At 46.2% G+C, this 22,241-nt stretch overlaps 1 protein-coding gene across 1 annotated transcript in view; it reads left to right on the forward strand.

The window, feature by feature from the left end:
• Positions 1–22,241, forward strand: part of LOC146857923 (voltage-gated delayed rectifier potassium channel KCNH8-like) — a 1,483,167-nt gene that overhangs the window by 317,723 nt on the left and 1,143,203 nt on the right. The window lies entirely within an intron of this gene.

Consider the following 22,241-nt stretch of genomic DNA (forward strand, 5'->3'; position numbering starts at 1 on the left):
GAGGACCTGGTCATAAAGGTAAAAAAACACGCTGTCCTCCAAATGTGGGGCAAAACATCCCTGCTCATCAGAGACCTTTTTTTACATTTTTTTCACTAGCGGTTTTCCATGAGATGGTGATGCACCCTGGAATTACATATGTACCAAATGTACTCCTGCCTTGATGCCTGAATCACGTTCAACATAAAAATCCCACCAGAGCGGCGGGGAACTAAAAATATGTTGCTTGGTCTGCTGCAGGGCAGACTGGGGCAGAGCCTCTGCCAGCAGAGAGGTCTGGCAGACCACCCAGTGGGGGTTGAACAACACTCCGAGTCACCCACTGTGCGAGAGATTTTCTCTGTGCAAAGCTTGGCAACAGATTGAGGAATTATAATTTAATCCAGTGTGGTCAATCAATGATTGTAGTTGATTAAAACTCTCCTCCAATTAGGTCTTTTGGTGCATCTGAGCCGATATTGAGATGCGTGTTCTATGGTTTGAGGTACTTATTTCCTTTGAAGAGGATGTGTGGTTTACCTGCCGACTCTGAAGCCAAGAAATGGAACACTAGGTAGGTGCACCCAAACTCTCGTTGAAACAGTATCAATCATCAAATTATATTAATGGCACAGAAATGCACTTAAATGATGTGAACCGGTGAGAGTGGCAGTGGGCCTAGAGAGGAGTGGCTAAAGCTGTATGTTCTAAACATATATTCAGTTATCGGTGAGTCCATATGCAAATCAACTGACCAGTACACAAAACAACCCTCTAGTCATGTATGATCTGATCTTAGACCTTTGACCACCCTTTAGCTTCAATAGTAGGGCAGTATGGGACAAAACAAGAGAGCAATTTCTGCCCACCCTGCATGGATTTGTAGTAGTCTTGGAAATTACAAATGTGGGCAGAATACATCCATAATGTTGTGCACTGCTTTCTGAAATATCGAAAATCCATACCAAGGACAGATATTTGGGTTTAACGCACAAACGTTTCCGGTATGATCCTGGGAATATAACACATAAAGTATGGAGAAAGGGGGTTTCCATCCAAATGGAGTTCACTGTATTGTCAGAGTTATCACACTGTGTTGTCGTTGAAGGCTTGAGACAGGTCTTTGTGCTGCATTAAAACAGTTCTATGCACTACCACCTTTTGGTACCTTCCTGCCACCAGCTGGCATAAAGGGGGAGTTGATGGGGAGGAAACGGGTCTGATTGGGGTGAAGAGGCATGGGTGCGGTGTGACATGGGGACAGGATCTGCTTTGAGGTGGGGCGGGTCTAGGGCAGCGAGAAGGAGAGAGGGAGTATTCAGGCCTGCAGAGAGCATTAGGAAAGGGATAACAGCCAAGCACAGTGCAGAGGGGGCAGACTGCGAGAAAAGGGGGCCGTGGGGCCTCCTGGACATACAATGTGCTGTGAAGAGAGCAGCGCAACAGAAGCGGCGAGGGCTGTGAATGGGAAAGTGAACCAGTGTCGGCCTTCCCCATTTAATGATGACAACCATGAGCCAGGCCTTTGCGGTAGTTGTGTGAACCAGTGTAGCCCACGTGGGAGCTTTGGAGTCTGTATGGGGGAAACGGGTACTGATGCGCTGAACGCAACTTGACTCGGTGGGAGTCACACACAACCGCAGAGAGCGGCAGTGGCCAGACGGCCACTGAGGATGGGCATTCTGCTGCAGGCCTGTCTCGCACTTTTGTATCTTTCGATACAATATTATCTAAGTTACAACATATTTACTGAGCCATTGGATTATGTTAGTAAAAACTCGTAGTTTTAGGGATGTCCGAAGCAAAAAAATATATACTGCACAGATTTTTTGTTTAAAACCTGCACAAAGATTGCTCGTAAAAAAAAATGTGTGCTTCTGCAAAAAATGTGTTGAAGTTTTATAGCAAACAATTTTCATATGACAAACACCGATACTGGGTGAAGTGGATAAACTTGAGAAAATTCTCAAAGTGTGCAAAGGGCTGGTGGGCATATTATCAAGGACGGCGTTAAAATTATCGCCGGTTTATTGGCAGAAACTGCCGCTAAAGCGGCGATAATGGGCTTGATAATATGCCCGTGAGAATTCCAATAGAAGCCCATGTTCACATCAGAACATGGGCTTCTATGGGAATTCTCTACGGCATATTATCAAGCCCATTATTGCCGCTTTAGCTAAACCGGCGATAATTTTTAACGCCGTCCTTGATAATATGCCCATAAGTGTTTACAGCTGTGAAACGGACAGAACTTTGGCCACCATTAGTGAAAATCGCATTCACAGTATGAGTTTCATCTTCAGACCCTGTCCTGGTCACAACTTATTGTGTTAAATGAAGGTGTGCCCTATGCTGTTCTAAGCTTTAACAGAATAAAGGTTCACATGTAATGGTCTTTCTTTTAAGACGCATTTACAGGTGATGACCCCAAGGGTGGGGCAGCTTAGAATATAATGAGGTGCATTATGTCCACAAACCCCCCAGTGCCCCCCAGTTTTACCCTACTTCATCTGTGTGTGGTTTCTGTGTACTTGAGTGTACCTAGATCACCATTGCAAAGCAGAGAATCAGTATCCTTCCATCTAGGCTGGCCTTTGCTGCTTGACATTTATATGAAACCCCCTTCACCCTAGTAAGGACTTCATAAACACAATGCTTAATATGTAAAGAAATGAATGCCATGGCCCTCGTCAGGACTAGGCCACCGCAGCTTGCACCACCCACTGCCCCTGCTATGCTGCCAATAAAGGGAGCAACACAACTACTAACCATCACACCCTACAAGTGTGACAATGCAGGCTATTCCAGGCCTCCAAAAGCCATACAAATGGCGTGGGTGGCACATAATAGTATTTTTTGTGTATATTGAATTAATAAATAACTGTGGTTGTGCTCGTCTCCTAATTAGACAAACAGTGTCACCATGTGGCAGACTGTCATATGTGCCAGTGTTGAGAATTGCGTGCCGGTGTTGACAATTGGGTGCCGGTGCAGAGCCCTGGAAACCACAGGCTCAAATTAAGCACTCCATAAGGGCAGCCTTGCATTCTGTGGCTGGTTTAATGGTGCGGTCTTTGGGACCCCAGGTTGGCGATTGTTTAGCTAGGCACAATAGTGGACTAAGAAGTAGCAATGCACTACTGTCTAGATAAAAGCCTCACCTTCAAGCAGCCAGTGTCCCCAAGGGCCATGGTGCGAGAATTTGTCAAGGATAGTAAAATATAGATTTCCATGCAATGAATGTGAATGGGTTCCTGGTGTTGCACAAAGGACACAACTGGATTGCTCCAGGGTCTACCTCTGCAGTTACATTCCCATTCACCTTTTCTGCGGCAGTGCTGTGTTCTAAGGTGGTGAGGGTCCCGTGATAGGGTTTTTGTGATGAGAGATAGCAGAGCCTCAGCTCTGCCATAAGATCCTCAATTGAGGATTTTTCATCTTGTGGGTAGTCAGCTGATATCATCTTGAGGTAGGATAGGACTGCCCGATTTTAGAGAAAATAAAATATAGAGGAAAAAATATTGTGTGGACAAAATATTGTGTCAAGAATATCGAGGACAACAATATTGTGAAGGCAAGTTTCTATGGGTAAGTAAAGTTTCACTATACTTAACTCCACATATATGTACCTTGACGATATATATATCTTCAAGGCACATAGATGGAGATAAGAAATGTAAGTCCATACTTACCTTTTTGTACTTACCTTCTGAATAGTTTGGTCCTCGATATTTTTGACACAATATTATGTCTACACTTTGGGGTATATTCTCAAGAACGTGTGATAACCATTGCAAATTTAGCTTAACGCAACATTGCATATAGCAGTCCACCATGAGAAAATAACACCGTCTTAACGTCCAATTCCCAACCCGGTGGCACCATGTGATAGCAGCATGATAACGCACCAAATGACCGAATAAAAACCAACGCGACAAACAAAAAATGCGACAAACGCCCAAAAAGTTGCGATGCCACAAAGTGCAATACCAAAATCCACGAAAACCAGCGACAGGCCTGCAATTCCCACGCGTCATGCGGGAAAATGCATTATAAAAGCAAAACAAAAAAACACCAAAACCTATTCAAACTGCGTAGCACCATGGATGCACCCGGACCGAGTGCAGCGGGCAAGACGAATCCCACCAGCCCCACGGGGGACCAGCCAGGAACCCCGTGTTCGGGGAAGGGCAAGGAGAAGAGGAAGCCTGGGTTCAGTGCTCAGGAAGACCAGATCATCGTCAGGGAGGTGATAGAACACCATCAATAACGGTTCGTCACCTCCACTGCGGCACTGGCAACCCAAACAGAAATATGGCAGTCCATCGTCACCAACGTCAATGCAGTCGGAGTGTCGAGGAGGTTAATGGAGGAGGTCAAGAGGCGCTGGCATGAAGTGCACAGCCAAACCAAGGAGAAGCTTGCCGCCAACAGGAAGGCAGCAAGGGTGACTGGAGGTGGGCCTCCTTTGCCACAGGAGGAGCTGGATGAGCTGGAGCAAATGGTGGCCACAGTCATCAGTGTGGAGACGGTGGCAGGAGTTGGGGGCCTGGACACAGCCGAAATTACCTGACCCAATAGCAACAGGGTGAGTAACCACCAGGGACTGGGGGACGGTGGGAGATGGGCACAATGGCACACATTCACAATTCTGTGTAGCACACTGCACACCCACACATGTCCCTGATACCCTTGGCACACTGCAGCACACATAGGAACACCAAGTAGGCCCCCGTCCACTATGTGCACACATGGGCTCCCTCTAAATCACCAACGACACAACCCAGTCATGCACATGTGATGAATACAGAAAAGCAGTGGCTGTGTAAGCCACACTGACTATGCAAGTGACACTGCATGACCGATAGCATGGCAGCAGCCAAAATACATGACATGATGCACGATTCAACATGAAGGTGACCCAGCGCGAATCACATCCGTAAAGGAGCAGGTCACACTCTGACATATCCACATGCACCCGTAACCCATGCCGTCCAATACACGCAGCAGACGAACGATGCACAAGGCCACAAAATCTGTCCAAGAGCACATATGACTCAAGTCACAAACATTCCAGCCCCCGAAAAGCACACAATATAAAAAGGCACACCGCCTCAAAGGGATAAGGGTACACGAAATCAGAGCTGCGGGGGCAACTCCCCCACAATGCAGCACACACACATAGCAATCACAGAACATCAGCAATGACGGCAATGTGGTACAAAGTGCAACACCTACACCACAGGACAGAGGACACAACAGGTTCCGCTTGTGCGTAGTAACTGTCCACTCACATCTGGCATTGTATGACACTGTGTGATGATAATGTACGGGTACTACCACACCTCCGTCATGTAGTAAAAAACCCCACTGTCTGCCATCAAATAGCCAGCTCCACCAAAACAGTCACAATGTGCATTGTCATGCAGTCTGTACATAAATATCTGCAAAGCGGCAACATACAGGGGAAACTCTGTTAACCTGCATCTCCCCTGAACATTGCAGAGGATCAATCAACACTTACTGCAGAGCAGACCACAAACCCCATCATTGATAATGTAGAGGACAACCTGCACATATGTCAAGACACCCTCCAACGGATAATGGACAGCCTCTGAAGCCCATCCCCAGGAGCAAGGTAGGCCAGCTGCCTCGAGGTGACCCCACCACTTGCACAGACCACACAGCAGGAAACACACACCACCATGGCTGTCTCCCAGGACCCCCATGAACAATACATGGAATTCCAACGCCGTGTGTTGGGTTGCCAGGTGGAGTTGGCGGATCAGCTGTGGGTGGGTTTCGAGCTCGTGGCAGCCAAACTCGAGGCCATACGTGGGTGTCTGAGTCCCATCAGGGACCACGTACAGTCCCTTACGGACACCCCCTGTTCGCACCATGCACACCGACAATCCTTGGCTGACCTCGCTGGGGCCATTACTTGGATACAGGAACTGTCCAGTCAGACAGGCACCAGCGATGACAGCACAAAGTTGGCACAGATGCGAAGGACAATGGAGACCATGGAGCAGATGCAGGCTGGAAGTAGGGCTGCCATGGCTGAACACCAGCGAGATGTAGCTGGGATCTTCCATGCCCTGCAGTTCATCATCTTGCCATTGCTGCCACTGAGCTAGTCCCAGATAACTGCAGCGGGAACTTCGACACACACATTTCCGACCCCTGATGTGTCAGTGGCACACAGTGATGCAGCCCCATCACCTTCGCACCCTGATGTGTCAGTGGCACCCAGTGATGCAGCCATTACACTGCCACACACACCGGACACACCGGACACCGAAGAAGTATCAGAGGAGTAAGATGTGGATGGTAATTACTGTGTGAGGAAGGAGGTAGTAGCATCCATCACCGCCAGATGGCCTGTTCCTGCCTTGTTCAGCCCTATGCATCATGCCCTGAGACAACACCTCCCACTGTCCCCCGGATTACTCTGCGACATCCACCCAGACCCCGACATGGACTGCCACATCTTCACTGCTTGACAATTACACAGCAATCCTGCTGTGGACTGCACTCATCCTCTTCCCAATCACTTTCCAATCCCCAAAGGACTCCGGTTGGGCCACCACTGGGCTTCCATGTTATGTGGGCTTGGATGGCCATGTACGGCTCCAGCTCTGTCATTCACCAGAATGTGAATAAAACATTCGAAATCACACAGATGTGTCATGACTATGTTCACTTATGTATGAAAGTATGGCTGGATGTAGGGACAATGATTGCACAAGAAGGTACACCCTGGTGAATGACATCAATGCGCATGTTTATCCCTGAGACACATGGCCACATGGCCAAGTGGATGACTGTGAAGGTGAGTACTAGCTGTGTCCGCATTGCACATTAACAGCAATCTCACAACCCCCCCAACGTAGGCACACGTCCATGTATTGAATAGGGCTGTGTGTAGGAATGACCAAATCGGTAGCAGGCCAGGAGCGGTGTCCTACATCACATGTGACAACAGAGAACTTCACGTCGCATACCTACTCACACACATCTGCGTGGACACATTCTGTTATGATATATGACATTGCTCCACATGGTCAGAGGTTGGACACCATACTCACATTGCTGAATACACGTAAGTGCACAGGTATGCCAGCAACTATCCCAAAACAAGATCTGGCTCACAGAGGTGGAGCTGTCAAAAGGGACCCACCCCCATTGTACATGCGTCAGTCAGACCCTCCCTGTGTAGGGACGATGCTCATTGTGGCACACGATTGGTCAATCTTATCAACACTCATCACAGTTAGACACCAATGAAGTTGCGTAGACTTTATTGGCATGTGCGTGTCAGTACGGACAAGGCAACAGCCACAATAGGCAGGGACATGCTTAAGACACTTGCACGTAGCATGGGAACCTTTTGAGGTGCAGGAAATGGGGAGACAGAGCTGAACACCAATCATTATAGATGGCAACTGTCTCAGCCCACCTTGCCTTGCTGGATGAGTCATGTGTTGTTTGGCGTCTGCACATTGCCCTGTGTGAGGGGCACGACTTACAGCCCATGGGGTCTGGATAGTGCTCTGCCACCGGACTACGCAGACTGTCTGCTCTGCTGACAGTGATCAGGTGAAAGGGTCCGACAAGGTCACATGTCGTGCTAGATTGCCATGTGTGTGCTCTCCCCCCAGCAGTGTGTCTGAATTGGTAACGTTGCCAAACAACACTGTGCGACCATGGAACTGAATCACCTTGCACAGGTGTGTGAGAACACGCGTAGTTCCACGCACATGCATTCAGAGTCCAGACGAAGGCAGACATGTCATCTGTAGTGTTGGGATATGTGAGCATTCCCCCACGATGCAGTTAGGTTTTGGGATCTGTGCTGTGGGTGACAATCCGATGTGGCTGCAGTAACATAGTTACTCGTCCATGAATGCCAGTGCAGCCTCATGTGCAATGTGTTCCAATAGTACGTCGTCGTCGGGTTCAAGGAACATCAGGGTGAGCCAATCCATTAACTGGTCCGGGCATATGTGCTCAGTCCATGCCGTTTCCCCGATCCGCAACACAGCCCAATAGGGGAGCGCCTCGATGTGGTCCCTGCACATGAGGAGTTGTGCAATCTCCCATGTGTAACTGCCAGCACATATGCCAGTGATCAGTGCATCCCATGCACGGCTATTCTGGTGACACTACTGTTCGTGGGCCAACAGGGGGCGCACTGTCAGGTAATTATTCAATTCAGCTACCATTGCGTTGGATAGACAGACCTCCATGGGCCACTCAAATATGCATGATCAACAGTGGAACCAGGGCTGGACGCAGGTGATGTAGGCAAGACGGAAACTCAGACGGAAACTTATTTGCAACACTGCCATTGGCAGGGAACCCAACAGATGCAGCATTTGTGCACGGTACAGTTCCACGTGACAGGGGTTGTGCATGTGCCCAGGAATGCCTGCCATTGCGTTTGTTGGTCTCGTGGCACTGGCACTCCTCAGACCGGCAGAAGTTCGGTGGACGATATGGCACAGCTCTGGGCAATGAGTCATATGTGTGTGTGACGTTTGGATGTATGGGTAGTTTTTAACTTATGTGTCAAGGGCATCCCTTGCAGGTGTAGGTCATGCAGGGACGAGTGTGTGTGGGGTGTGGGCACGTTGGTGTTTTATTGGTGCAGTTCGTGGTGTGGGAGTCATCGGAGGCTGGTATGGTATCTCACGCAGGGTGTGCCAGCCGCATGCAGGACCAAGGTTGGGGGTTAGGTTGACCTTCAGCCTTGTGTGTTGAGACAAAGGGGCTTTCATTCCTGATATCAGTCTGACTACTGCTTGCGTTTCTTGGATGTGATTTGGACTTTGCGCTGACTTTGATGCCTTGCCTGTGATTTGGGGTGCTCAGATTTCGAGACACACGCAGCTGTTGGCATGTTTGCATGAGCCAAGGGCCCTATTGGCCTTGCGCTCCTTGTTCAGTTTCTCTCTTTCTCTCTATTTCTTTCTCTCTCTCTCTCTCTTTCTCTCTCTCTCTCTCTCTCTCTCTTTCTCCCTCTCCCTGTCCTTTGATGAGTGCCTGACACACCTTATCTTGGATATTGTCTTACAGGCTGTGAGTCACAGATTGTCTAGGGATGCCCCGCCATGACTCTTCAAAATAGTTGTTTGGTGACAAATTAGGATGTGACATTTTGTTTGGTCTTTCAATGGTGAATGTATGAATCAGGAGTTCGGTGCTCACATGTATGTTGATTGTTGCAATTGTGCAACATCAGGCGGGTGCTTTTGTTCATGTTTTTGTGCCGTTGATGTGCAGTGTCTTGGCTGGGGGATGTGGGAGGTGCCTCAGGTGGGGCCCGGGGGGGGAGGAGGGTGGTCCTGGGGGTGGTGGCGGTGGGTGTTGTGGACCTCTTGGGTGTCCGGCCCGCATGTTCAGTGGCTCCATGGCATCTGTTGTTCTTCAGGTGTGGGTCTGGGCTGTGCTCCCTTTTGTGGTGCAGGCTGCCGTCCGACTTTGCACCAGGTCAGAGCAGGTGTTAGTTTCTTGCTGCTAACGCATCTTATTGTATGTTTTGTGATCTTATCGCCGATCTGTCTGGTCGTTGAGAATGTTGTGGAGAGGTGTTGTCCCTGCTTTTGGCACGGGAACGCCTACTCTGCATCTCATTAGCGATAGTTGCCGGGGTCATCTGTGACGATGTTTTTTGCGACTGCTTTCGCGGGTAAACTGGTGTTGTGGGCTGTTGACACCAGCTTGTGAATGGGGCGATATGTTTATCGCAACTTTGGGTGCGATAAAGTGCCGTTAACTCGGCGATAGCTCCTTGAGAATATGGCCCTCTATTTTTTACACCGATATTCTTACATATAACCAACCTACCACAAGGGACCCTGAGCCGACAGCCTGTGGAGGCAGTGACAGTGTTTTCAGTATGACGTCCGGGGAACTGTGGAGTTCACTGTCCCTCATAATGTTCTAATCAAATAGACTGCTTTGCTGTTGTCCCCACTTCCTGGATGAGAGTTTGATGCCCTCTGTAACAAGTGCAAGTTTAAATTCAGGTCAAAGCAGTGGGAGTGTGTCACTCTTTGTGAAAAATACCATGTAATAATTGGAAGTGAGGTCTTTGCTTCAGTTTTTCACTGCTTGGCATAGTGCCTTGAAGAGCAGACTGCGATCCCTATCTATCGTCCACCAGGTCAGCCTGATAGAATGTCCCAGGAAAAGGAAAAATCTTTTTGCCAGAGATCTTTTGTGCTAAAATTGTTCCACAAGTAAAAATGTACAAATTCTTGCGAGTAGAACTTTGAACCCAGAATTGAACACTCTTGTGTTATACAGCCACACATGCTTAACCTCTAAAGAATCAATGTGAAGAATATATATATATATATATATATATATATATATATATATATATATATATATATATATATATATATATATATATATATATATATATATATATCAACGCTCCAGCGAATAAATACCAGCACTCACGGGGGTTAATCCTGACTGGATTTAATGGCACAAAGAAATGAGAAAAGAAGCTCGTTTCAGCGGTACGCCTTCATCAGTGTTTGGCGGCCGCCGCACACAAGCCTCATAATTTATACGTCATTACTGGGCAACAGGTCAGGTTCATGGGCGCCATTATTACTCCAGGCAGCATGGCCTAATTCAGTAGTTCTATACATCTGCCAAAACAAACTCATTCATCGGACAAAGTTCTACACGGTGTCACAATTAGTTAATAGCAGTTAAAACGGATTCACCGCTAATGTCATCATCGGGCATATTGGAAGTCGCATTATTCGACGTATTTACATATTTATACCCTGGGTCATTTTTATCGATCAGATCCATGGGCGCCATTTTTACTTCAGGCAACGCGGCATAATTCAATAGTTATATACATCTGCCAAAACAAACTCATTATTCAAGCCAAATTCATCCTAAACAGCATCACAATTAATTTATAGCAGTTAGAACGACTTCACCGCTAATGCCATTATCAAGAATACTGGGAGTCGCATAATTAGACATATTTACATATTTACAACCTGGGTCATATTTATAGGTGCCCCAAATATAATTAGGCACTATACTGTACCATTATGAAGCCCTATATGGGCATAAACAGTGGCCCTACATCGTCCACCTTATATTATCATACAGCACATGATGCTAGTTCATTGAACCCAAGCGTATAATTGCTCCACTCGCTAGCTTTTAGCCCCAAATGGGCAGACGAATCAAAATCAATATGATACTGTCACAATCCATTTACAAACCAATTACATAGTGCCCATAACCCTTCCTGTAATTCCCTATTTGTTACACAGCCATATATATTTACATATTTACAAGTGTACTCCCAGTTCCTCCCCCATATTTAATCCTGTTGGAACCTTAGTGGCCATATCGATAATGTAACAGGACTCTAGTCTTCTAAGACGTTTCTCTCTGTCTCCTCCTCTAGAGTCACGAACCACATGGTCCAAACAAAAGTATTTCACTAACTTCCGGCTACTATTATGATGTAACTGAAATGTCTAGCAACCGGATAGTTATTGTCATTATTCTGAATTGCTCTCTGGTGTTCTAGTATGCAAATCTTAGCTGCATGTATGGTACTGCCCACGTACCTAAGGCCACATGGGCAGACCAGACAGTACACTACAAAGGCTGTGTTGCAATTCATGAACTTGGAGATGCGTACAGGATCTCTGCGTCCTGGAATCAAATAAGATGTTACTTTACTGCTATTAGCACAAGCCTTACATTTTCCGCAGGGATAGAAACCTGCTACACCTAGAATACCTCTTTGAGTTGATGGCAGATGACTTTTGACCAAATGGTCTTTAAGAGATCGTGTTTTTCTGAATGTGAGAGATGGGTGGGATGGAATATCACGACCGATGATTACATCTGATTTAAGTATACTCCAGTTAGACTGTATGATCTTTCTAACATTATTTGCTGCACTTGAGTAATTGGTAATCAGCCTGAAATTTTGTGCATTCCCTTCTTCTTTCTTTTTGGGAACATCCCTCAGTATATCTCTTCTATATTTCATCTATATTTTATTCCATGCTTCCTTGAGGATTTTCTTCTGATAGCCTCTCGCTTGGAACCTTTCTACACTCTCTACAGCCGCTTGTCGGTAATCCTCCAATCTGGTACTATTGCGTTTTATGCGCAATAGTTCCCCATAGGGGATACTATTTTTCAAACTCACCGGATGGCTACTCCTTGCATGTAGCACTGAGTTACCCGCTGTGGATTTTCTAAACAATGCTGTTTCAATCTTCTCCTCTGCCACAAACACCTTCACATCCAAGTAAGTGACATCACTAGAGCTGATGTTACTAGTGAACCTTAAATTCAGATTATTGGTGTTCAAATGATCAATATATTCCATAGCTGACTCCCTGCTGCCTCGCCAAATTAGAAAGAGGTTATCAGTATATCGCCTCCAACTAATGGTTCTCTCGACCCAGTGGTCACATGAGTCAGCCCATGCGGCCTACTTCTCCCACCAGCCTATGAAAAGATTCGCATAGCTGGGGGCGAAGCAGGCCCCCATTGCAGTGCCACGTCTCTGTTTGTATATTTGATCCTGAAAGATAAAAATATTGTTGTATAAACAGAACTTCAAAAATTCGACCAACATCTCACTGTGCTCAGAAAGTCTCCGAGGGCGATTTCTCAGAAAATATTTGATAGCAGCAATTCCATCCTCATGAGCAATGCTAGTATATAAACTAGCTATGTCAAGGGTGATCATCAAAAAGTCAGGTTCCCTCAGTGTCCCTTCAATGTACCTCAAAAAGTCCTTTGTATCCCTCGTATATGAGGGTAATTCAAGTACGAAGGGGAACAGATAATAATCAATGAATTTGGACATGTTCTCTAGGAGGCCACCAATTGAAGAAATAATCGGTCGTCCCGACGGATTCACCACATCCTTATGAACCTTCGGCAGATGATAGAAGGTAGGTAATCTATGATGGGGTGTCTGTAGAAAGTTATATTCCTCAATTGAAAGCATGCCTTTGGTCCGCCATTTCAGAGTCAATTGTTCATACTGTACAATACTCTCCATATATTCACTAGCAGTTATAGGTAAATAATTCTCAAGATTACTTAGCTGAGAAAGAGCCTCATTACAATAATTGGTACCGGTTTGCAACACCACGTTCCCACCCTTATCCGAAGGTTTGATTACAATGGTGGCATCCATTGCTAGATCTTCTACTGCCTGTCTTTGTGCTCGGGTGAGATTCCATGATAACACTCCTTGTCCGGTCTCCTGCTCTCTCAATTTTTGGAGGTCGTGATTCACTTTTTCATGGAAGACGTCTATGGTGTCTGTAGAAGTTTGAGGAAAGAATTTGGAGGGAGGTCTAAATGGACTTGCTGCTCTTTCTTTATTAATGAAGGGACTTGGCATTGCGTCGGCTCCTGCCGGAGTACTCGCCTCCGTGGTATCTCCTTCATTCCCCAGTTCCTCTAAAATTGCAAGCAATTCCACCTCTCGTTCATACAGCGGATTGATTGTTTCAGGTTGGGGAGATGTCACATTAGTTCTGGAGTCTAGTCCCTTCATTTTAAAGAATTTAAAGAGTTTTATCTTCCTTATAAATTTGAAGACGTCTATCCTCGTTTGTGCATGTTCAAATTTACTGGTTGAACAAAATGTCAATCCTAGTTTAAGGACGGATTCCTCAACTGGTGTTAGTGTCCTAGGTGTGAGGTTAATGATGGTCAGATTATCGCTCGGAGGTACATTCTCTATTGTCTGAATTTTGGATTTCTTCTCGGTCGGGTGTAGGTATATATATATATGTGTGTGTATGTGTTGGTTCTCAATGAACTTGAGAACACAAACTCATTATTAGGACCTTCTTCATGAGACATAACACCGCTTTCATTACAAGAAGAGACTACAGAGCAAATGGAATACCGTATCATTTACGCTGGCAAAATCTGTAAAAAGAAGTTAAGGAAACAAACCTCGAACATCATAGCATCTCAAACCTGCATTTCTTCAAAGGTCCATTCACATGGCGAAGCACCATCCACAAATCTTTGGAAAAGGCTTGGTGGTTATTAGAACTGGGGGACTCTAGTTGGCCGAGGTAGGTACCTTATTCCAAATATGGACCCTTGCTTCTAGTCAGGGTTAGGAGGGACACACTCTTAGATAACCCCTGCTCACCCCCCGGTACCTTGGCACAAGCAGCCAGGCTTATCTCCACGGCAACGTGTAAAGTATTTGCAACCACACTCCCAGTAACACAGTGATAACACCACAAATGGACACCACACTGATATAGGAAGACAGCGGTAACTTTATCAAGAAGAAATACGATGAGACCAAAAGATAAAAATATCCAGCATATGCGTATTCATAATATTTTACTGGGCCGGTTATTAGGCCAACAATCACTTGTATTTTCTTGCGGTATAAATGAGCAGTTCACTATGATCTAATGCAGTCCTAATGCAATGCTATGCAGTTCATAATGTAGAAATAAGACAGTCCTTAATGCAAGTACTAATGCAGATCATCAAAACAATTAATTATGAAGTTTGTAGTGCACGTACTAATGCGGATCGTAAAAACAATTACTAAGACAGTTTGTAGTGCAAGTACTAATGCGGATCGTACAAACAATTCGGCACCGATTGCGGTGTTCGTGAAGGTCTCTATGCCACTCCTGGCTGACTCGCGGTCAGCGGTTACCAAAATATGCCCCCAATCCTGTTACGAAGGAAACAAAGTGCAGCTCCCCAATCCAACCCCGGTACTGCCGCTCCTCAGCGAGTATAGGCTGCGATACTGACTTGAGTGGAGGCTCGCGCTGCAAAGAGGGGAAAGGCCGAGAGCGGTCTCTCGTAGCACACACTCCGCCCCAGGCGGTGACACACCCACGCTCGCTGAGCGTTACCTGGGGGGTGCAGTCTCTCTCTCTCTCTCCTCTCCTCGCGGCTTGGGCATCATGCTGTGCTGCTTCGGGTTGGCGGCGGCTGCTCCTCGCAGTGAGAGTCGGGCTACTAGGGTATGGCCTCGCAGCTGATCGGCTCCCGGCGCAACTCCGTTGATCTTGGGCAAAGGACCTTGGACCCACGATGGTGAAGGTTCACAGGTCTCTCCTTGGCAAAGGCAGGCTCGGGCCGGCAGCGGTGATTTCTCACGGCTCCCCCTTGGGACGACGGTCCGGGCCGATGGCGATAACGATCACAACATTTCTGGTCACGCTGTTGATCAAAGCAGAGCGCAAGACTGCTCCGGGGCACACGGTCATGGGGCAATTCTAACGACGGTCTCAGGCTGCAAAAAGCACACACACACAGCGTCACTGAGACACACTTGGAGACTTACACACGGTCCCAGGGCAATTCTCACAATGGTCTCAGGCTGCAAAAGCACACGCACACAGCGACGCTGAGACACACTTGGAAACTTTTGTGTTCCTGAGTTCCCACAACAGGGAGCCAGCTCCTCTTGGGCCCTTTGAGACAAGTTACTTCAGGACACAGCACACAGCCTTTCAAGCAGGGGAACACAGCACACAGCAAAGTCCCTTGTCCTCTCCTTAGTCAAATCAGCAAACTTTCTTTGGCACAGGTTCCTCTTGATCAAGAAGTAGTTTCAATCCTTTTTCAGGCTTGAGTTAAGTCTTGAGTTCAGTCTTGAGTTCAGGGGTTTCAGCTCTCGCATTTATACCCCTAAATGCCTTTGAAGTCTTTGTGTTCAGGGAGCTCTGAGCCCGGTCCAAACCAGACCTTGGTGTCTTCCTGCCAGTGCACACCCTCTTCCTTTGATGGTGAGGGTCTCGGCCCCAGACGCTCTGCAGGAGGTGGAACCATCCTTTGGTGGCAGCAACACAGCAATCTTCACATCCAGGAGGAGACTCCTCCCCCCACATCAAATGCAGGCCAGCCTGTTGCTGTCTCACCTACTCCTCCCTGGTGTCAGGACACTCCACAGACCCTGTCACATCCAAACCTAGACAGTCAATACACAACCAGGCAGAGGCATACAGGATGGTTTAAGACAAGAAACCAGCCACTTCTAAAAGCGTGGTTTCTGAACACATAATTTAAAAACCATCTTCACAAAAAGATAAGTTATTAAATTCTGAGTTCAGGCACACTAAACTCCATCTCTCCATGTTATGCCTATGGGAAGATATGCTGAAAAAATGGGGCACAGCATTCCCCATTCTGTCCTATGAGCAAGATGGCCTTGCAACAGTGAAAAATTAATTTGGCAGCATTTTACTGTCAGGACATGGTACACACCTCAGTACATGTCATACCTTTCACATACACTGCACCCTGCCCAGAGGGGTACCTTAGGGGTGTCTGATGTGCAGAAAAAGGGATGGGTAAGGCCTGGCAAGTGGGTGCACTTGTCAGGACAGCAAGGCAGTTAACAAACTGTGCGCAGGCACTGCAGTGGTAAGCCTGAGATCTCTTTCTTGGTCTACTTGTGTTGGTGGCACAATTAATGCTGCAGGCCCACTCGTAGCATTTGCATTACCAGCCCTGGCACACATACTGCACTTTACTAGGGACTTTACTAGTAAGTCAAACATACCAATTATGGACAACCAATTACCGTAACAGTTTATACAGGGAGCACTTGCACTTTGACACTAATCAGCAGTGGCAAAGTGCCCAAAGCATATAAGCCGGCAAAACGAAATCCATCACAGCATCAAAAATAGAAGAGGTGGAGGCAAAACGTCAGGGGTAACCACGCCAAGAAATGCCAGGTCTAACTGTGGCCATCTCAATCTCTAATTAATTCAATACATTTGAATTGGAGTTTGGGTTCATTGAAATTTGAGTTTGGGTTCATAATAAAATCTAGCAAGATTTTCCCAGTGAGATTGTGTAAAATACTGTCTTTCTGTTTGCCAATGAAGTTCAGATCTTAGTACATTGACTGAGATATACAAGTCAGTCCTCCCACTCACTGAAGGTTAACATTGAACCTCACACTTAGACACTAGAGGAACCAGAAAGCAAGCATACATACCCACTGTTTGGCTGGTGCATACTTTACATATTGGTGTCTGAGTATAGTCTGAAAGTTGTGCAAGATACAAGATGGACCTAAGTGTTCAGCAGTAGCCGGAAGGGAACCAGCACCATCATTTCCTCTAGCCTGTTTCTCAGACAAATGCTCTATTAATCGGGCCTACCTTCGGAGTGCGGAAATGCTTCATACGGAATTTCAGAATGCAATAACGAATGGCCCATGTCGTAGAAGACTTCTTAACCTGTACATCTGAATAAAGTTTCTAATTTGTGTGTTTATCCAGGGCATTTTGCCCATTACATTTGAAAACTTATGTCTGAGTAACCAAATTAAAATCGGGACTTATTTTACCAACTCTGAAAAATGGGGGTAATTGTCTGACTAGCAGGGTGGCTTTTCACATAAGCATGCTGGAGCTTGGTCTGGGGTGCCAATCTTCAGATGGGACACGGAGCTGTCTGCTTTGGGCTCATGCAGACAGCTGCATCCCTCTCATTTGTGTCACCCCTAACGCCACACATCAACAACCCACTTCTCAACAAACAACCTGGCACTGTTACGTGGGAGCTAGGCTGTGGGGGCTTTAGACGAGCTGGGGAAGGAGTGCAGATGTTTATGTTCAGAAGGTTGTCATTGCTCTGATGTAATTAATCAAGGGACTGACCTCGGAACACAAGAAGGCCTCTTTGCTGCCTCACTTTGTTCATCAGCAGCAATGAGGGCGCCAAATCTCTTTCTACCCTGGGTGCACCAGCATGCATTTTTGGTGACTTACACTTATTTTTCTGAGACCGACGTTGTCCCAAACCAAGTTCCAGATTTCCGAAAAAGTCATAGAATTCAGTGCAGCAGCCAAAATTGCTGTGCTGCATTGCATGACAAGGCGGGAGCAGGAGAGCACCATATCCACAGAGATATATCTGTTTCCTCCCCTCTTCCTAGCACCAGGGCTGATTTTATCTGCCGTGCACCAGGCACACACTGTAGTGCCATAGTGCTAGGGTGAGTGCCTGAGTCTACCATAGGTTTTGTGCTGGATGGATACCCTTCCAGTACAAAACACCATAAGTAGACACATTTTAAAACTTTTCCTACTTTGCCCGTGTGTTGAACAGTGCAGCATGCATGCAAAGTCGGAAAAGAAAGGAGAAATAAAAGCATTTTTCTTCTCAACGCCTCCTTTGAAATTGTGTTAACTTTTGGCAATAAACCCTGTCTACTGTTGTTTGTAGACAGGGTTTTGCATCAAAAGGCATGGGTGGCAGCATGGGAACACCCATGAACCATCGTTTAACACCCCCTTGGTGTTAAGTAACGCAAAGCTGTGCTTTGCGCTGCTTTGCATTACTTTCAGAGTACTTGCACTGGAAAATAAATTAGGAAAAACACATTAGGTGCTGGTTAGTGTCACTTTTGTGATGCTAAGCTAACACCGTGCAAAATGTTAGTAAATCTACCCCTAAGAGTGATAAAACACACAGGGAAAAAGATGGAAGAAAAGCAAGGCAGAAAAAATGTGAAAAAGGGAAAAGGCTGAAACCTGTAGGAGTGTGAAAAAGGGTAAGGAAGCAGTGGTGGCTCCTCGAGGGAGTGCTGCGGGGCAGAGGGGCGGGGGAGGGGCAGGGTGGGGGTTAGGGGCAGGGTGGGGGTTAGTAAACTCCGGCATACGCCCGGAGTTGAGTAAATTATTAAATAAAGCAAATTACATTGCGTGCTATATAGCCAATTTGGCGTTGCAGCACGCGCAATGTAATTCATTTTATTTATTTACTCAACTCCGTTCGGACGTATTCCGGAGTTTACTACCCTCCACTCAGCCCTCCCCGCCCCGCCACCCCACCGCCCCGCAGCACTCTCTCGAGGAGCCGCCACTGTAAGGGAGTATCTGGTGTTGGATTAAAGAGGCATGAGGTGGGATCAAGACTACACAGCAGTGGTATGTAGTACACTGACCATCAATAGCACCAGCATCAGCCTCACAAGCAAAAACATTAGGCCAAGGCACGTATTCTTTTAAAAATGAAGCACTGCCGGTGTGTTATAAAGGCAGCCTCTGCTGACTAGTACATGTTAAATTAAGATTTGCTTAAATATGCAGCTAACACTGTAACTGACTGAACCTTATTAAACATACAGGAAACCTGTGTGCCTTTCCAAATGCGGTCTTTCTCCAACCATGACTAGAATAATTCAGCGTTAATTTCGATCAAGCTCGATAGAGCAGACATGGGCCAGCGGCATTTGCTGAAACTCTCAAATGCACAGCAGTACACACCTTTGATGACTTATTTATAAGGGAATTCAGCCACAGAGGCCTGAAAGGGATCAGATCAAAGCTTGGTGGAGAACAAACACAGAGGCTCGGGCAGAGTCCAGAAGCAAAGGCATGGCACCCTCGCACAGAAGTCCTGTTTCCCGGATCTGAATGAAGCTGTACTGTAGGTGAGGCCAGAGATCTCTGACTTCTGGGTCTGGAGTGGAATACTTTAAGGTCCTAAGGGGCTTACGGAGTAGTGAAGTCCTGGCCCAATGTGCCAGAAGGGCCAATAGGTGCAGGTCGAGTCACGGGTCCCTCTAAGTACGGATTATGAGTTAGATGTAATTCCTTGCAGGGATATCCAGCAGCTAAAATTACCATTACCTCCTTGTATTTGTTCATAGAATTTCATCTATTATAGCCTTAGAGCCGTCCGTAGCTGGCCTTTAGTGGCCGATAGAGCCCGCTACAGGGTCTCTAAGGCTCTAAGGCCCTAGAGGGCAGAATGTTCTAATTTGTAAAAGAAAGGCTTCACGGAGCCCAAGTGAGCTGAAATCCCCTCGGTCTCCCTGAGGCCTTTGTTCACAGCTTGTGAACAAACACTAGAATGTTGATGCTCCAGGCTTCTACCAGGCATTAGAAGCCCGGAGCACTCCATTATGTTCAATGGAGCGCTCAACTTTCCAATGTTATATTATGAGTTAAACCCCTCGGAAAGGGAAATCAGTGTGTGGAAACAGAATTACCATGCTCTTCACAATATTTCCTACTTTGAGGGGGAGGTGTATGGCGGGAGTAAGGAAGGTATGAGAATGAAGGGAGGGGATGATTAGTTCTGGCAGGGGTTAGCACTGAATGCTCCCCCGATGACAGGGAAAATAGCCAAAGTGGATTGGGGGAAATGCTTTGCTTCTATTGCAGTCAAAGTCTCATGCAATTTTACTAGCTAGAATTACCAGCAGTAAAATCAGGTCCAGTGTTCCCTCACGTGTAAAAACCAGTTGGGTGATCACCGGATCTGTCGCGATCAGGCAGAGAAGAATTCTAGACAACAATTCAGGCCCACGGACCCATAATCAGGACCCTTATGGGCAGGTGTTTTTACTCGTTTGTAAATGCACACTTTGACCTTCAGATACCCACTGACAAGGAGCCGCGTCCAGCAGGCCATGCATAAGTTCACCCTTTGACAAGGAAATATGTTCACTCAAGCAAGCACATGGCTGCACATTGGTAAGGAGATGCATTTAGAGGGTGTTCACATTCCCACACATTGACAAATAATTGCACCCAGCAAACCGTGCACAAACGTAGTCATTGCAGATGAAGGAATACAGAAAGTCCTGCCAAGCACAGGCAGCGAGCAGGGACTGCATCCCGTAGATCAGAGGTCTTCAAACTTTTTTACTCTGAGCCCCCCCTAAGCAAAATGTTTTGAGGTCGGGCCCCCCTCCACAACTTTGACAAGGATTGGGGGAGCGGGAGCGACATGCGTGCAGGGAGCGGGGCTTATGAGATGATTTCAGGAATACTTTTTCTATAGCTTATGAATTGCATCAAATATGAGACTTATAAAACAGCAAATGCATCAAACAAAAACAGATATCCCAAACAAACTGCTCCCCGTAATTGGGGTGTTGTGAGCCCCTCACACTCTTTGACCGCAATGGAACTATACCTGCTGCACTAATGATAACTGCAGTCCTGAGTAGCAGGCTATCTCCTTTGCCTTTTTTACCTCATCCCCTCCATGATGGATCATCACCTCTGTCCTAATGCTTGAAAGGACAATAAGCTCTGATGCCCCTTTTTTTAAAGGTAGACAGTCATAATTGTGATGCAGTGGGCCCCCCAAATCCCTGGACCCCAGTCCTGCTGCATCTGCTCCTTTATGATAACCAGCAGTGGCCACTTATACACTTGGCAGCAGTACCAGCTTCACTAATGAATGTCCCTTTAATTAAAAAAAACCACGTATGTTGTCCCCTTCTTTGGGGTATCTCTCTGAAGAAGCGGTCTCTGGCCATTTGTAAACATAAAAATGAGTCAGCATACAGTGCTCCCTATTCTGGGCCTTCTCTTTGACAATATCTATGAATCTCACTCCTTTCCTCTGTCTCCTAGACCGTTACTGTGAGGCCCCAAGGATCAAGAGGATTAGGGCTCTGCATCTGAATGCAACCCTGCTGGCCTTCCACCTGCCACCCCATGGACCCAGCTTTCACACAAAAAATTGCCCCTGAATGGTTAATACTGACTTTGAGATGCCTCTGCCTGAAATTGAAGTGTGGGTGGTAGTGCAGAAAGTTAAAAAAGAAACCATGGAATTATGAGTTTCTACAGCAGCATTTTCCACATAATTATCAGTGTACTGCATTTGCTACATAATCTGCAGATTTCAACAAAAAAATGTTTGATTTAAGCTCAAACGGAACAAAAGTTACTTAAAGCGTGACAAAGTGTTCCGGAGCAGTGGAAGGCCCTTTGCAAAGATTGACTGGTAATCTTGTAGTTGCTTACTGCTGTATTTGGGTGTTAAACTGGTACTAATGATCTAAACTCTCCTCCTCCATAATTTATCTCTTATATTCCTCCCCCTTTCTTTCTTCGTTTCCTCTTTGAACCATCTCCCTCTCTTTATCTTCTTTCTCTATTCCTTTCGTTCTCCTACTTTTCTCTTTCTTTCTTTTCTTTTTATAATAAAACCTTTTAAAATTATATTTTACTATCATATGTTTTCACGAGTACACAATATTTCTTATTTCAATAGTGCAGTTCTACAATGGGTATGTGTTATTTTATTAGATGTTTCTTCAGAGTTGCATATACTTAATCTTGTTTTCTGTATGTTTCTAGATTTGCGGCTCAATTGTTTTTGAGCAGATATAATTACTGTTTACATGTATACCCATATTTCCTTCTGTACAACCTATTATATATTGTTCTTGTGTATTCTTTATTTTCAATAAAAAATTG

The sequence above is a fragment of the Triturus cristatus genome, chromosome 3_2 (assembly GCF_964204655.1).
Source record: "Triturus cristatus chromosome 3_2, aTriCri1.1, whole genome shotgun sequence".
NCBI lineage: Eukaryota > Metazoa > Chordata > Amphibia > Caudata > Salamandridae > Triturus > Triturus cristatus.